We start from the raw sequence: 15,341 nt of genomic DNA on the forward strand, positions 1-15,341 counted from the left end.
AATTTTGAAAATGTCTTCATCCAAACTCTAAAATCAGAGTACACATAATAAGCAGAATTTTTTTTCTCTCAACCCACCCAACATCACTCCTTTTCTACCAATTCCCATAAAAACAATCAGAGTTCCTATGACAGTAGCCTTTACTTCCTCAGACCGGAATGGCCAAGAGCACAGTGAAAAGCATCTTTCAAAAACAAACCTGCTCACACTTAGGATTTGTATCGTGTAACTGTCCCCCAAATAAGGACATCATCACAGGCATGGACTCTGAAAATCATTAACTACTGAGGAAATGTCTGGGGTTGTCTGTGCTTCATTTAGAATGAGTCATACATGACACATACTACCTGTTCACGCCTAAAAGGTGAGCACATTCCCAGCCTTCTGGCTCAGCAGAGACACACTCCCAGGGCGGGGTGGAGAGGCCAACGGCACAGGAACAACAAATCTAACAGAACTAAGAGTTAACATTCTTAGCAATTAAAAAAATCATTCCAAATGTTTTATTTTTGAAGCCTTATTAAAGAATGATGGAACTACTAGCATTAGTAATTTAATGTAAATGTGAGACATAATGAAGGTGGAATTTTACTCATGTAAAGTCAATGATTTTTGTTCACCTCTGAAGCTTATTATGAAGATTATGAGACAAAATTATATGAAAGATGCTAAACATCTTGCCTAGCACATAATAACTACTCAGTAAATATCAGCTGCAGTCAGTAACATTACTGAACTATTAAAAACAAAAGATATAGTGCAAGGTCATATTTAAGTGAACCAGCATAACAATACATTCTATGGGGTCTTTCTGTTTTTGTTTTTTGGCCACACTGTGGCATGTGGGATCTTAGTCCCCAACCAGGGATCGAACCCGCGTCCCCTGCACTGGAAATGCGGAGTCTGAACCGCTGGACTGCCAGGGAAGTCCCTCTGTGGGTTATTTTTTAACATCTAAACAAAACATAAATACCTGTTCTAGGCATACAAATATATGCATGTAAGTATTCAGAACAAGGTTTGGAAGAATAAAGGGCAAAATGATGACCCAGGGACCGTGATGGTCAAAGGGAACTTTAATCCCTTTAAATCCCTTTGATTTGTAAGGCTTTTTTAAAAAAAACAGAAGAAGGGTATTTATGTATTCCTTCTATAAATAAAATTTTTAGTAAAGCAAAGTAGAAAATAGATTTACACAAAGTATTATCTTTATAAGTTTCTTCGATTGCATAGTTGATTTCAGTATTACATGAAAAAGTTTATTTTATTTGTAGATAGAGTCAAAAAGAGGTCTAAAGCTCCTTTTCTTTATTTAGTAATACCATTCAAGCTTTATGTCACAGACTGCCTTCAATAATCTTCCTCATCTTCCTGACCGTTACACTGAAAATACCTGCTTGTGCAAAAAGAAAAAAAAAAGAACCTTCCTTACAATTTTATTAAGTTTTAAAACCACTCAATGTATTTAATCAAGGTGCAAGGAGGCTTTCAATGTCCAGGAAGCCATAAATCGAAACAGTTTTACATTGAAAGATCACCTTCTCCCCTTGAATTCTGTGTGTGTTTACATTTCATAAACCACATACAGAAAGTCAAGTTGCCAATTCTTTTTAAGGCCAAAGGGGTTGCCTATTTAAAACCATCACAACAATTTGCAATGTCTTGAGGGTGGCTCTAATTAAAAACCTCTCCTCCTAGGCCCTTCCTAACTTCTAATTCTTGTCTGTACCATTTTGATGCTGGTTTTAAAATTCTAACTTTCCTTCCCGTTCACAACCATAACTTTGACTTTTTCACCCCATTCTTCTTCCTTCAGATCACCTGGATGTGAGCCTATAAACTGTGGGCAAACCAGGTCACAAAAGCTCTTATGAACTCCCTCAAAGCAGCAAATAGCAGGCCTCCTGTGGTTCACGCACCAAGGGAAGCCACAGGCCCAACAGGCCTGGACCCCTGCAATTTACAAATCCAGCTTATAAATTAAAGACCTCCGGTACTGTAAAAAGGGACAGACATTTCAACAGATGAGAGGTAGAGAAAGCAGCCTCTTACTTGACCAGGAGGACATTAGGTTGAATAGAAATCTCCACCTCAAGGAGCTGTGGAGTCAGTGTTTGCGGGAAGCAGTACGATCTCTTTTAGATATATTTATAATTCAAGAAAGCCCTTCTCTGTAAATAAATGGGTAATACTATTTGATCAAAAGTTATTTTCCTATAATTTCAAATAAAATTTCTAGATATAAAGTGTAGCTAGTATAGGGCAATTTCAACAACAACAACAACAATGTACAGCTTTATTTCTAGCAAATGAAAAGCACATGTATCAACAATTGTTTTCTCCCAGACGCTCAGCTATGGGCTCATTAATGTTAAGCTGCTATATCTGCAAACCTCAGAACAATGGCTCCTCCTGTAGCTGGCTTCCTTGATTCTAGAAGCCTCAACCTAGCACCGTGGTGATCCACCGCAGGCTAGCTGTTACCCACCTGCTCTGGGCCTCAGTTTCTGGTCTCATATTAACACTACCTGATAGGACTGTTGCAAGGATTACATAAGTTGTTATGTGTAAAGTACTAGACTGTGCCTGACGCTGAGTCAAGCACTGTACGATTCTTGGCTATTTTTATTATCCTTAACGTCAGAAAGGTGTAGCTCTGGGGACAGAATGTTAATAAGCACAGCTTACGGCAACCGCTGCAGGAATCGGTGCCTTGAGACTGCTTAGTTCTTGGCGCAAGTTCAAAGTCACCTGCGTATTCTCTCCTGTGCATTCTAATTACTGATGTCTTCCTATATGCCTCCGTGTACCTGGTGCTCGGCATGCCTGGTGACGCATCTCACTCTGGACTCTAAATATCTTGAGAACAGGGACTCTATCTACCTCGCCTTGTAGACTCAACACCTAGTGCAGTGTCTTGCATAGAGTAGCTGCTCTATAAAAACCTAATTGAGGGGCTTCCCTGGTGGCGCAGTGGTTGAGAATCTGCCTGCTAATGCAGGGGACACGGGTTCGAGCCCTGGTCTGGGAAGATCCCACATGCCGCGGAGCAACTAGGCCCGTGAGCCACAACTACTGAGCCTGCGCTCCGCAACAAGAGAGGCTGCGATAGTGAGAGGCCCGCGCACCGCGATGAAGAGTGGCCCCTGCTTGCCGCAACTAGAGAAAGCCCATGCACAGAAACAAAGGCCCAACACAGCCAAAAAAAAAAAAAAAAACAACAAAACCCAAGTTATAAAAAAAAAAAAACAAAAAACAAATGAAACATAGTAAGTATTAGCCATCTATCTGTCTGCCTCACTCAAGCTCAGTTCCTGAGAACAGAGGTTACTGAATGTTGGTTTCTGCATCCCTAGAAGGGCCTACCTCACTCTGGCAGTTAATAAAAGCCTAGCACCTACTTTTTTTATCCATGTTTTGAATTTATTTTGCATTTTATTTTGACTTATTCACAGCAACTTTTTATTGACTGAAACAAAATGCATTTCTGAAATGAAACAATTCTCTTTTTTCTTTTCCCCTAGAAGCTCTTGATAAAGCAGGAAATAAAACTTTTCAATGACTTTGTAGTCCTCAAAGTGATGACTACAGAGAAAAGAAGCAATGATCTGTTTTCCACGCTGCTCTGGATGGAGCCTTTGTCGGGAATCATCCTCCAGAACCTGACAGAACAAAGCCCCTCTTCAGAAAGAGTCGTCCTCTGACCGCTGTACAGATTCCACTCAGTCAGCACTGTGCCCTCGCTCTTCCACAACTGTGACAGGTTCATGATCTGAAAACGCTCTCTGCCCACCCTGCTTGTGACCATGCCCAGCTCAGCTTAGGACAAAAAGCCCGTTTGGGCGGCCTCCTACTGCTGACCTCATGAAACACAAACTCAGTGCAAGCAGCCTTTGGACCGCTCAGGACCTCATCAATGAAAGACCTTCAGCATGACCTTCAGTCTGATGCCTGGCTGAAGGTCGCACAGTGGGCCTACCTCCCAGGACCCTCAATCTCAAAACATGCACACATCCCAGGGAAAAAGGCAAGAACCTTCTGGGAGTCTAGATAAATATCTTAGTTTTCTCAGGGGAAAAAATGGTGATTTCACATTCCTCTGAGTCATTCTTTTACTAGATTACTTCCAGGTGTTATGGTGGGACAGTCCACCACAACGGGTGTCACTTGCTAATGTCAGGTCGGAGCACAAATACATGAGTCACATATGATCCTTCCAATTCTCCTTACTCAAGGTGGTAAGAGAAGTGATTTATTTATCTTGACTTTCCAAGATGAAGTGAAGCTAACTTCTTTGCTTAAACAAAATAAATAAAAGTGCTGTCAGATGGAAACTCCCTTGCTACCCCTGGTGCCCTGGTCAGGCGCGGAGTTTTAAAGTGAGAAAGCATCTTGGACAGTCACCATTCTCACTGCACAGACCCCGCCTGAGGCCCAGAAGAGCTGAGACGTTTGCCATGGTCACAAAGGAAAACAGAGGACCAAAGCAAGACTAACGGTCCTCCTGCATTCTCCTCAGCCCGTTTGCTTTCCACACGCCACACGGAAAGGAGTCTCTGGCCAAGAACTTCACCCTGACCCGCAATTCTCAGCTTCCCCTCACTCCCTGCATTTTGGTAGTCCAGCTACATAATTAACTGCTAAAAAAATATGAGAAATAAAGACAAGCCTTCCAGTTCAAAGTGACTTAGCTACATTACTGTTTTCTTAAAGATATTACCCCTTGCAACTGCTACAGGCTTCTTTCCTCCACACTGTTTCCAAGACAAGGCTGCGGGTCCTCTAAGAGCCGCTTCCATAAATAGTCCTCAAGTATATTCTGAAAAAAATGGGAAAGCCCTGTACACAAGCACCCTTATTATAGTGAGGGAATGGAGATGACGCCCACTTGAGAAGGGCACACGACTAGAAGCATCCAAGGTAGGGATAATACTCTACCAGGGACTCAAAGCAAAAGGACAGCCTCTGACACTGAGCAAACATTAAGGAGAATGTAAATGCCATGCCCTGTGCCACCTGATACCATAATTGACAGGGACATCTCAGAAAACAAGCTTACTCGTAAGTAACTGGTAATGTTTCCCTACCCATCACCATAAAATACATTAATTCAATAATCCCAAACATATCCTGAATCTTATACTTTGCCATTGCAAACGCCAGATACAAAATCTGATACATTAACTTCAATTTGACTATTTCTTCTTTTTTCCCAGTCTAATGAGAAGGGAAAGGGCCTGAATGTGGGCAATAATAAAAAGTGTCTTTTTAAGATATAATACAGAAATAGGTCAAGAAAATAATGAGAAGTAATGTAATATGGCACAATAGCATATTTTTAATGACTTTCTTTTTTTTTTTTTTTTTTTTTTTTTTTTTTTTTTTTTTGGTATTTATAGCTACTTTATTTATTTATTTCTTTTTATTTTTGGCTGTGTTGGGTCTTCGGTTCGTGCGAGGGCCCTCTCCGGTTACGGCAAGTGGGGGACACTCTTCATCGCGGTGCAGGGACCGCTCTTCATCGCGGTGCGCGGGCCTCTCACTATCGCGGCCCCTCCCGTTGCGGGGCACAGGCTCCAGACGCGCAGGCTCAGCAGTTGTGGCTCACGGGCCCAGCGGCTCCGCGGCATGTGGGATCCTCCCAGACCAGGGCCCGAACCCGTGTCCCCTGCATTAGCAGGCAGACTCCCAACCACTGCGCCACCAGGGAAGCCCCTAATGACTTTCTTAAGGTTCACTTTGATATACACTTGGAAAACATGGCAACTTATTTAAAGTTGTGACCATCTTAGGGTTTTCATAATTTCTATAGCTATAAAAATTAATGAAAATATTTTACAAATTATTTTAAATTACAATTTAATAATATTCTGAGATAAAAATCTTAGATATCAATGAAAACTGAGAAGCAGATAAGTAAAACTTTATTAAATTTCTCATTTCCTACTGAGGGAAAACAAAAGATACCATCTCATTCTTGACTTAATTATAGGTATTACATAGATTTAAGGTTTCAAAAAAACTTAAAAATAATCAGCAGCAGATTTCAAAGCAGGCAAAATTCAAAACCAAATTAAACAAAGATAAACTTTAAATCAAATAGCAAAAAGCCCAAAACACAATGGAAAATAAAAGACTTGTATAAAAGAAACAAGATCAATGAAATAAAACCAATTAAAGATCAATTTTGACAATAAATATAAATGACTTAAAATACCTGTTAAAAGACAAAGGTTCCTCCCATTAGGTTAAAAAATCCAACTATGAAATCCAACTATGCTCCACTTATAGAAAACATATCTAAAAGAAATGACAAAGAAAGGATAACTATAATAAGAAGTACACAGATACATAGGGAAATATAAACTAAAGTAGCAATATTAATGTCAGCTAAAACACAAAGCACAAGGCATAAATTAGGAAAAAAGTGATATTATCCTGATAAAAGGTATAATCCTCAATTGAGATAGTGACAGTTAATAATACATGAACACACAAAGCAAAACAAAAAAAGAGAGAAATATAAAGAAAAATTAATGGAAGAAATCACTGATTTACATATTTAAACCTTTGAGATCAGATAAAAAATAATTATAGAAAAGTTAAACAACATAATAAATAAATACTTTAGTATCTTACAAAGAAGGCAAATTCTTTAAAAAGGTCTGTGGAACTTTACCAAAACTGATCATAAATTAGTCCACGAAGAGATTTAAAAATTAGAAAAGCAGAATGTTCTGTATCAATTTATTACTAATTAGTACCTAAATTTTAAAAGTAACTTGTAAATTGGAGAAACACTCTTCTAAATAACTACTGGATCAAAGAGAACTCCTGGCATGAAATCATATGCTATTTTAGAAATTATTTTAATTTAGAATACATATCAGGGACTTCCCTGGTGGCGCAGTGGTTAAGAATCCGCCTGCCAGTGCAGGGGACATGGGTTCAATCCCTGGACTGGGAAGGTTCCCCATGCCACTGAGCAACTAAGCCTGTGTGCCACAACTACTGAGCCTGCGCTCTAGAGCCCGTGAGCCACAACTACTGAGCCTATGCGCCGCAACTTCTGAAGCCTGTGCACTCTAGGGCCCACATGCCACAACTACTGAGCCCACATGCTGCAACTACTGAAGCCTGCACTCCTAGAGCCCGTGCTCTGCAACAAGAGAAGCCACCACAATGAGAAGCCCATGCACCACAACGAAGAGTAGCCCCTGCTCGCTGCAACCAGAGAAAGCCTGCGCGCGGCAACAAAGACCCAATGCAGCCTAAATAAATAAATAAATAGATGAGAATACACACCAAAATATACTGGCTATGGCCAAACAGTACACAGAGAAAAACTTAAAAGTCTTAAATGCTTTCCATTTTGTATTAGGGTATAAACTTTCTACCATAACCAAAGGACTCAAAAATATAGTAGCCACAGTTAGAGATTTTTCTTTTTCACGTCACAATGCGGGGTGCAGGGGGAGGTGTGCGTCACAAGATCATTCAGGGACCCAAGCTAACTCTATCAGCTTCCACATGGCTTCCATCTCCGGACCTAAGGTGGCTGCTATACCTGATGTAACACCCCCGGCAGCAGAAAGAGAAAAGAGAAAGTCTAGGGCAGGTAGCTTGTCCTTAATGAGGTAACCTTACACACATCACCAGTCACCTCCCATTAGTCCAAAGCCACACCCTGCTGCAAGAGAAGCAGAGAAATGTAGTTTCTAGATGGGCAGCCATGTGTGCGCTCAGGTAAAATCTAGGAGTTCTAGTCCTAACAGGAAAAATAGATTGTAAGAGACACTGGAGCATCTTCTACATATTCTTCCTGGTTAAAAAAATGAAAAGAACAATAAAACAAAATCAAGAGGGGATTATATGTAATTACCTCATTTTAGCTGGATTCTTCTTAGTGCCAAAGACACTACCAAATATCAATTAAAGAAATTAGAAAGGTACATCAATGAATTTTAAGGATGCTAGGGTCCCATTCCAATACATCAAATCATAGGCTAACTACACTGAGAATCCATCTACTCTCTTTCCTTGTTTAAGGATATTTAATTCATGTATTTTTATTTATATTGTGTATACTGATTTATCTAAATGGAATTTTCGGGTCAACTCAGTTTCAGCCTTACCCAGAGAGATCTTCTAACATTAGACAGAAGTTAATGTTTTGTTAGTAAAATAACTTTCAAATTTTTGGAATTTTTTTCAAAACAACATTATTGAGGTAAAATGTGTACATGTCAATGAATTTTACAAACATATACATATATCCATATAATCACCACCATAGTCGAGATATAGAACACACTGATGAAACCAAAAGTTTCCCCTGAGCCCCATCCTGGTTAATCAAACTGTAGAGATATAGAACACATTGATCAAACCAAAAGGTTCCCTTGAGCCCCATCCAGGTCAATCACACTCCATCCTCAGCTGCAGACAACATGTCTGTTTATTGTCACTATAGATTAAATCTGTTTATTTTGGGTTTTTTTAGCAGCATTTCTGGTATAATAATTGTGGGCAGTAAATGGAATCATAGTTTGTATTCTTTTGTGTCTGGCTTATTGAACTCAGCATAATGTTTTGGAGATTCATTCATGTTGTTATATGTTTCAGTACTTTGTTCCCTTTAAGTGCTGAGTAGTATATTATTACATGGATATGCCACGATGTGTTCATCCGTTCACTAGTTGATGGACATTTAAGTTGCTTCCAGCTTGAGGCTATTATGAATAAAGCTGCTATGGACATTCATGTACAAGTATGTGTGTAAATATATGTTATCATTTCTCTTAGGTAAATATTTAGTAGTAAAATTGTTGTATGTTATGGTAAATGTTTAACTTTATAACACACTGCCAAACAGTTTAAATGATTTTATCGTTTTACTTTCCTACCAGCAATATATGAAAGTTCCATTCTAACACTTGTTCTTTTAATTTTTAATTTTAGCTATTCTGATGAATATACAATGGTATCTCATTATTTTGGTTTGCATTTTTCTGATGTCTATGATGTTGAACACCTTTTCCTGTGCTGCATTCATTATTTTCTTGTGCCTAGATTTTTAACTGGGTTGTCTTTTTAATGAGCTGTAAGAGTTCTTTATATATTCTGGCTACAAGTCATTTGTCAGGTATATGTATTGTGAATATGTTCTCTCTGTTTAAAGATCACCTTTTCATTTTCTTAACGATGTCTTTGAAGAATAGAAGTTTTAAATTTTGATGGAGTCCCATTTGTCAATTTTTCTTTTATGGTTCATGCTTTTTGGGCCCCAAGAAATCTTTGCCTATCCCAAGTTCACGAATATTTTCTCCTGTAATTTTTTCTTGAAGTTTTATAGTTTTAGTCTTTTATATTTAGATCCATGATTCTTTTCAAGTTATTTTTATATCTAGAAGTAAGAGTTGAGGTTAATGTTTTTACATTTAATATCCACGTGTTTGGGCTTCCCTGGTAGCACAGTGGTTGAGAATCTGCCTGCCAATGCAGGGGACACGAGTTCGAGCCCTGGTCTGGGAAGATCCCACATGCCGTGGAGCAACTGGGCCCGTGAGCCACAATTACTGAGCCTGCGTGTCTGGAGCCTGTGCTCCGCAACAGGAGAGGCCGCGATAGTGAGAGGCCCATGCACCGCGATGAAGAGTGGTCCCCACTTGCCGCACTAGAGAAAGCCCTCGCACAGAAACGAAGACCCAACACAGCCATAAATAAATTAATTAATTAAAAAAAAATCCACGTGTTCTAGTACCATTTGTTAAAAAGACTATCCTTTCCCCATTGAATTAACTTGGCACGACTGTCAGAAATCAACTGACCATATATGTGTGGGTCTATTTCTGGATTCTCTATTCTATTCCATTGATATAGATGTTTACCTTAGGCCAACACTACCTTGATCACCGCAGCTTTAAAGAAGGAGCTTTAAAAAGTAGAGAAAGTCTTGAAATTAGGTACTAAAAACCTTCCAATATTGTTCTTGTAAATATTTTTTAGTTTTTATAGGTCCTTTGTATTTTGATATAAATTTTAAATTTCAATTTCTAATTTTTCATTGCTAGTATATATACATACAACTGATTTTGTGTATCTACTTTGCGTCCTGCAAGCTTGCTAAATTCAATGACAAATTCTAGTGGCTTTTTAGAGATTGCTTAGCATTTTCTCTATACATGATCACGTTGTCTGCAAATAAAGACCTTTTATTTCTACCTTGCCAATGTGTATGTCATTTGTTTCTTTTTATTGCCTGTTACACTGGCTGGGGCCTCCATTACAGTATTAGATACACATATGGAGGAGATGGGCATACTTGCCTTGTGTCCTGTCTTAGCAGGAAAGCACTCCATCTTTTGACATTAAATAAGACTTCAGCTAGAAGTTACATGTAGATGTCTTTTGTCAGGTTAAGAAAATCCTCTTCTGTTTCTAGTTTCCTGACAGATTTTATCACAAATGACTGTTGAATGTACTCCAATGCTTTCTCCTGTAACTAGTGACAGGATCATATAGCTTTTTTCTGTTAAAGTGATGAACTTATGCTAGTGAATTTTCCAATGTTAAACCAACCTTGCATCCCTAGAATAAACTCATTTTTTATATCCTGCTGGATTTGACTTACTAATGGTTTGTTAACAAAATGTTTCACCTATGTTCATGCAGGACATTTGTTTATAGTTTTCTTTTCTTGTAATGTCTTCACCTAGTTTTGATGTTAGCATAATGCTAGTGTCCTAAAATGAGTTGGGAAGAGTTTCCTTTTCTTCTATTTTCTGAATTATTTCTCCTTCAAACGTTTGATATAATTCATCAGTTAAAACATGTATGGGCCTGGAGTTCTTTTGGTTTTGGTTTGGTTTGTTTGTGTGGGAAGGTTTTTAACCAGGAATATAACTTCTTTAATAGATATGGTGCTACTCTAATTTTATCCTTCTTCCGAAGTCAATTTCATTACATAATTTGTGCCTTCCACGGAATGTATCCATTTCATCAAAGTCGTCAAACTTATGTCCAAAAGATGCTTGTAATATTCTTTCTATATGCTTTTAATTTCTGTAGAATCTGTAGTGATGTCCCCTCTTTCAATTCTGACATTATACTTAGTAACATGTTTCCTCTTTATTTTTCTTGATTAGGATAGCTAGAGGTTTAATCGTTTTTTCAACGAGCCTGCTTTTGGTTTCCTTGTTTATCTGTTTTCTATTTCATCAATTTCTGTTCTTTTACTATTTCCTTCCTTCTACTTACTTTCGTTTAAATTTGATCTTTTTCTACCTTCTTAAGGTGGACACTTAAGATCATTTAAAGATTTGCCTAAGCACTGCTTCACATATATCCCAGAAATTTTGATGTGTTTTTATTGTGATTCACTTCAAAACATCTTTTAATCACCCCTCCTTTTTTTTTGACCAATGTGCTAGTTAGAAGTATGTGGTGTAATTACAAATGTTGAGGATTTTCCAGATATCTTTCTGATATTGATTTCTAGCTTAATTATATTGTGGTCATAGGATACACTATGCATAGTTTCCATCATTTTAAACTTAATGAGACTTGTTTTATATATTAGAAGATGGGGGGGCTATGTTGGTGGATATTCCATGTGCACTTGAAAAGAATGCATATTCTGCTACTGGTGAGTGGAATGTTCTATAAATGTCAGTGAAGTCAAGTTGCTTTACAGTGTTGTTAAGCGCATCTATATCCTCCCTGATCATGTTTCAACTTTTTCCATCAATTACTGATATGGGTATTAAAATCTCCAAATACAATTGAAGATTTGTCAGTTTCTTTTTTTTTCAGTGCTATCAGTTTCTGCTTTGTGTATTTTTACAATGTAGTATTGTTTTCATTTAAATTTAAGGTTATTATTTCTTCTTGACAAACTGACCCATTTATCATTATTATGAAGTGTCCCTCTTTAACCTTCTTAATATCACTTGTTATGAAGCCCACTTTGATATTACTATAGCCACTCCAGTTTTCTCATACTTTGTGCTTACATTGGATACATTTTATACCCTTTTGTTTCTAACCTATTTTGAAAGTTATCTTGGTTTTTTATCCAATTTGACAATCTTTGCCTTCTGATTAGAGTAGATCATGTACGTTTAATGTGATTACTGATATGGTTGAATGTTGTTCTACCATATTGTTACAAGTTTTCTATTTGTCCCATCTAGTTTTGGTCCTTCTCCCCTTTTTTCCTGTCTTATTTTGGATTAGTTTTTAGGATTTCACTTCATATCCACCATTGGTTTCTTATTAGTTAAAACTCTTTTTTAGCTATTTTAGTGAATACTCTCTTTAGCTTAAGACAACCTACCTTCAAAAAATATTTTATCACTTCATGTATAAGACCCTTATGATATGCTTCCTTTCCCCATCCCATTCTTTGAGCCATTGATGTCATACATTTTACTTTTACATATGTTATAAATCTCACTAGATAAACATTGTCATTATTTTTTATTTAAAGAGACATTTATGTTTTAAAGAAACTGAAACAGGGAGAAACAATTTTGTTTATCAACATATGAACCACTTCTAGCATTCTTTACCCCTTTGTATAGTCCAATTTCCACCTGGTATCATTTTCCTTTTGCCTAATAAACTTCCTTTAATATTTCTTGTAATGTATGTCTGCTGGTCATGAGTTGTCTCAGTTTTTGTCTAAAAAGTTCTTATTTGGCCCTTATTTTTTTTCTCCTTTATTTTGTATTTTTACTGGCTGTAAAATCCTAGGTTGACAATCTTTCTAGCACTTGAAAATTGCTATTAAATTGCATTCTGGTTTGCGCAGTTTCTGATGACAAGTCTGCTGCCATTCTTGACTTTATTCCTTTGTATGTAATATCTTTTTATTCCCTCTGCCTGCTTTTAACATTTCTCTCTTTATCACTAATTTTCAGCAATTTTCTTGATGTACCGTGTGTGTGTGTGTGTGTGTGTGTGTGTTGTTTATCTTGCTTGGGCTCTGTTGAATTTCTTGGATCAATGGGTTTATATTTTCTTCAAATTTGGGGAAATTTCAGCCATTAATTTTTTTCTCTTTCACCCTCCCTCTAAAATCTGAGACTACAATTACACTTATGCCCATGGTTATCATACTATAGGAAACCAAGTTGCTTTTCATCTTTTTCAACCTTTTTTCTCTATGCTTTTGGTTAAATTCTCACTATGCTTTCAAGTTCACTGACCTTTTCTCCTGAAAGATCTAATCTGCACTTAATTCCATCTAGTAAAATTTTCATTTCAGTTACTATATTTTTTTATCTCTGGCTGTTCCAATATTTTCTTTTTTCTATCTTCTATTTCATTCCTCATTATGTGTATGTACATGAGCCATATTTACAACAGCTGTTTTAAAGTACCTATCTGCTAGTTCTATCATCTCTGTCATTTCAGGGTCTATTTCTATTGGCTCCTGGTTATGGGGTTTTTCTCCTGCTCCTTTCTTTATCTAGTGATGTTTGACTGGGTGCAATTCACTGTGAATTTTAAGTGGCTGAATGCTGGATTTCTTGTATTTGTTTAAAGAGTATTGAATTTCTAGTATTGAATTTGAGGCTTAGTTTTAAGCTCTTTTATGGCTTCTATAGAGGAACCTTTACTCTAGGGCTCAATCTTACAGTGACCTGGTAATTTTTCATTTCTCATGAGATGTCCTTCCAGCTTTTGGGGGTTTCATCCTGTGCACGCATGGTTTGGTGTTCAGCAGATCCTCAGGAGCCCCCCTATGTAGATTTCAGAAATTCTTTCTCTGTCCAACACCCACCTCTCTAGGAAGGTGAGATTTCAAATGAATCAGGCTTTTCTATCCTGTCTCCTTGCTACTTCCTTCCCTGCTCCATAGTAAGAGTCAGGTACTTCACTTTTAAATTTAGTTACTGAACTTTAAACGCTGAAAGGAGAACTGATCTCCCTCTAAGAAACCTATTGAGCATACCTTCCTAGAAGAGGGGGAGGCAAGATAAATGGTATTTATTTAGATTCTTTTTTCTTTAGGAATTGAATACAAAAAAATATACAAAAATTGAATAGAAAAAAGTATTTATTTCATTACCCTTATTCTTAAAAATACTTGTGCTTCATTATTTGTGTTGGTAGATACCTAAGTAAAGGCTGAAAATGAAGCCTCTCTAAACCATTAAATAGCTTATACATTTATGGAGAAAAAAAAAAAGAGTAGATGTTTTAGGGGAGGTTGAAGAGAAGTAAGTCGGTGGTAGGAAGCAAATGTTTCCTCCAAGGCTAGGCTGTCATGAACTAAGTTGGAGTATATAGTTATCTGACAGTTGTAATAACATTAATAATCATAAACTATATCTAGAAAATTATGCAGGCTCACTACTGAAAACTGGAGGTGGCCAAATATATAAAGATGAAAATATATGCCATCTATAAATCTATCACTTAGAAGATAACAACTGTTAACATTTGGCATGTGTCCTCACAGCGTTTTGCTAAGCATATACATACATACATATATACACATTGGGTGGGCCAAAAGGTTCATTCGTTTTTTTCCGTAAGATAGCTCTGGTAGTACTCAGTTGTCTTTAACTTCATTGGAAATAATTTTGTTAGACTGTATGTGACAGCTGTCATACCAGAGTGCATTTAAAAAAAGACTCATCAAAATTGGTGAATTTTTGTGTAGCCATTTTAATATCGAAGATGGAAGGGAAAAAAAGCAACATTTTCAGCATATTATGCTTTATTATTTCAAGAAAGGTAAAAACGCAACTAAAACGCACAAAAAGATTTGTGCAGTGTATGGAAAAGGTCCTGTGACTGATCAAACGTGTCAAAAGTGGTTTGCGAAGTTTCGTGCTGGAGATTTCTCATTAGACAATGCTCCATGGTCGGGGAGACCAGTTGAAGTTGATAGCGATCAAATCGAGACATTAACTGAGAACAATCAACGTTATACCCCACGGGAGATAGCCAACTTACTCTAAATATCCAAATCAAGCTTTGAAAATAACTTTCACCAGCCTGGTTATGTGAATCGCTTTGAGGTTTGGGTCTCACATAAGCAAAAAAACCCTTCTTGACCATATTTCTGCATGCAATTCTCTACGTTTTAAAACATAATGAAAACGTTCCATTTTATTTTATTTTATTTTATTTTATTTTATTTATTTATTTATGGCTGTGTTGGGTCTTCGTTTCTGTGCAAGGGCTTTCTCTAGTTGTGGCAAGCGGGGGCCACTATTCATTGCGATGCACGGGCCTCTCACTATCGCGGCCTCTCTTGTTGCAGAGCACAGGCTCCAGACGCGCAGGATCAGTAATTGTGGCTCATGGGCCTAGTTGCTCCGCGG

At 37.5% G+C, this 15,341-nt stretch overlaps 1 protein-coding gene and 1 pseudogene across 21 annotated transcripts in view; both read right to left on the reverse strand.

Moving 5' to 3' along the window:
* Positions 1 to 15,341, reverse strand: part of ZNF438 (zinc finger protein 438) — a 169,232-nt gene that overhangs the window by 103,309 nt on the left and 50,582 nt on the right. For 14 of the 21 annotated variants that reach the window (XM_057542870.1, XM_057542885.1, XM_057542881.1 and 11 more), the window contains one exon: positions 6,218 to 6,300. The exons of the other annotated variants lie outside the window; for them this stretch is intronic. The gene's annotated coding sequence lies outside the window, so the exon portion shown is untranslated. The remainder of the gene's footprint in view (positions 1 to 6,217; positions 6,301 to 15,341) is intronic. 21 annotated transcript variants of the gene reach the window in all.
* Positions 1 to 15,341, reverse strand: part of LOC102998180 (probable ATP-dependent RNA helicase DDX10) — a 94,605-nt pseudogene that overhangs the window by 40,708 nt on the left and 38,556 nt on the right.

Source organism: Balaenoptera acutorostrata, chromosome 3 (genome assembly GCF_949987535.1).
Source record: "Balaenoptera acutorostrata chromosome 3, mBalAcu1.1, whole genome shotgun sequence".
Lineage (NCBI taxonomy): Eukaryota > Metazoa > Chordata > Mammalia > Artiodactyla > Balaenopteridae > Balaenoptera > Balaenoptera acutorostrata.